Genomic DNA, 2,597 nt, shown 5'->3' with positions numbered 1-2,597 from the left:
CCCCTTGCAGCAGACTGAGAAGTGCTGAGGTCCAGGGGCGAGACCTTCTGAGCCAGAAAGCCAAGTCCAGCAAGTGATCCTGCCGCTTACTCACTGTAACAGATGAGTGCCCCCCCCCCCACCTAATTAATCTGTTCAAGTGCTAATCCCAGTATCTCGGAATGTGACTGCATTTGGAGACAGGGTCTCTTGAGAGGTAATTAAGTTAAATGATGTCATTAGCACAGTCCGTCATCCAACACATCCGGTGTTCTTATAAGACTTTGGACACAGACACACACAGAGGGAGGACAGCACGGGAACACAGGGATGGCTGTCTACATGCCAAGGAGAGGCTTCAAGAAACCAATCCTGATGACATCTATTTTTTTCACAGTTATTTTTATTTATTTGGCAGGTGGAGCAGGGGTTGCGGGGAGAAGTCTGAGAGAGAGAGAGTGAGCGAGCCTGTGTTCTGGTTTACTCCCCAAATGCCTGCAGCAGCTGGGACTGGGCCAGGCTGAAGCCAAGAGCAGAGAACTCTGTCTGCGTCTCCCACACGGAAGGCAGGGGCCCCAGTGCTTGAGCATCACCTGCTGCCCGCAGAGCGTGCATTAGCTGGATCAGAAAGAGAGCAGGGGATTGGAACGCAGGCACTTCAACGCAGGGGCCTTGCATCCCCAGGGCTGCCCACACTGTGGTCTTGCTCAAATGCCCACCATCCAGAACCGAGAAACAGCATGTTCTGCTGTTTAAGGCGTTCAGCCTGGGAGGCTCTGTTCTGGCCACTCTAGCTAACACACACGCATGCAGCGTCCCGTTAGTGACTCCAACTGTGTGCTCCACATGGCGAGTGGAATGACATCAAGGCCTGGGAAAGCACCAGACACACAGTAGGCCTTCAGCAAATGTGGCCTTTGCCTCTGTGCCAACACAGGCAGGGTCGGAGGTGGGGAAGCTGATGTGACTGAGTCATCCTGCCTCAGCATGAACGCAGGCCTCCTGGCCTCCGCCCCACCCTCCTGTTTAACATTGGCACCCCTGCCCTGGCTTCTAGCAGGCCGTGAGGTCAGCGGTCTTCACAGAGACTCTGCTCTCCGTGTGAGCCACTGATCGGCCTAGCGTAGGCCCAGACACCGGGGCGGGTTCAGGGAGTAGCGGTGGTGGTGGTGGTGGGAGTCTCAGGCCTGGAGGGGCTGACTTGTGTGGTAGTGGTATTTTTTTTTTAAAGATTTATTTATTTATGTGAAATTTGGAGTTACACAGAGGAGAGGCACACACACACACACACACACACAGAGGTCTTCCATCCACTGCTTCATTCCCCAATTGGCAGCAATGGCCAGAGCTGTGCTGATCCAAAGCCAGGAGCCAGGAGCTTCTTCCAGGTCTCCCACATGGGTACAGGGGCCCAAGCACTTGGGCCATCTCCCACTGCTTTCCCTGGCCATAGCAGAGAGTTGGATTGGAAGTAGAGCAGCCAGTACTTGAACTGGCTCCCATATGGGCTACCGGCACTGCAAGAGGTGGCTTTACCAGCTTTGCCACGGCACCAGCCCCAGCAGTGGCATTTTCTACAGTCTGTGTCTTATATGATGCTCATAGCAATACTTTGCTAGGCTGGGACAGCAGGCTCCTCTTGACACAGAGAGAAACTGAGGCCTGGAGGGGTTAAAGGACTCCTGCTCCTCACTGGTGCAGGGACCAGGCTCTCCCCACCCCTGCCAGGCATGCTGGGAGGCACAGAACCCAACCCAGGTGGGCTGGGCACCGGACTGTGCGACTCACTGAGCCAGACAGTGAGAGGCTCAGCGAGATGGGGGAGGCATCTCCGCCCCCAGGCCCTCAATAGGTGGCGGCTATTATGACAGTTTCCTAAGAACTGTTCAGTAACCTGCTGAATCAAATTCCTGGAGAGTCTGGAAGTGGGTGTGGGCGGGAGAGACGTCTGGCACTTCCAAGGGGTGCAAGGCTGCCTTCTACCGCCTCCCGCCCCCGGGCCCGGCAGGCAGCTCTCAGCGAGGGAAGGCACAGGGCTGGAACTCAGCGCCTGCGCCTTCCCTGCACTTGTCTGACACCTCCTGTCTGCAGCTCCCAGCTCGGCAAACACTGTTTAACTGGCTTACCTGGGCTGTCACGTTTTCGCTATGGTCTCCTTAGTTCACTCCCCCTCTGCCTCCTGCTGCTGAAACAGCTGTACATAGTGGGTGTGCAGTGAGTCTTTGTGGGAGGGAGTAGGGGAGGAGGGAAGCTGTGGATCCTTTGTGGTCAACCCTTCGGAGATGTTGCCTTCAGTCCGAGCCGATTCTGCTTTCTGGAGGCTTCTATCCTGTGTAGCAGGTGGACACCAACGCAGACAGGGCCCCCTGGTCTGGCCTGCACCGCAACAGCAGGAAGGAGGCGCCTGGGCTGGGGAAGCCGTGGTCATGGGATGTCTCTCAGAGAAGCCAGAGCTGAGAAGTGAAAGGTGAGAAAGAGCTGGAGGGACAAGGGAGGGGACAGCTCTCCAGGAGAGAGGACAGCAGTGCAAAGGCACAGAGGCATGGCTCATCCTGCAGGGTCCAGGGGTCGGATGGGCGCGGTGACTGGAAAGTGGGATGCGGAGTGGGGGTCCGCGG

Source organism: Oryctolagus cuniculus, chromosome 1, assembly GCF_964237555.1.
Source record: "Oryctolagus cuniculus chromosome 1, mOryCun1.1, whole genome shotgun sequence".
Taxonomy (NCBI): domain Eukaryota; kingdom Metazoa; phylum Chordata; class Mammalia; order Lagomorpha; family Leporidae; genus Oryctolagus; species Oryctolagus cuniculus.
The sequence above is the reverse complement of the archived record's forward strand: the minus strand, read 5'-3'. Positions refer to the sequence as shown.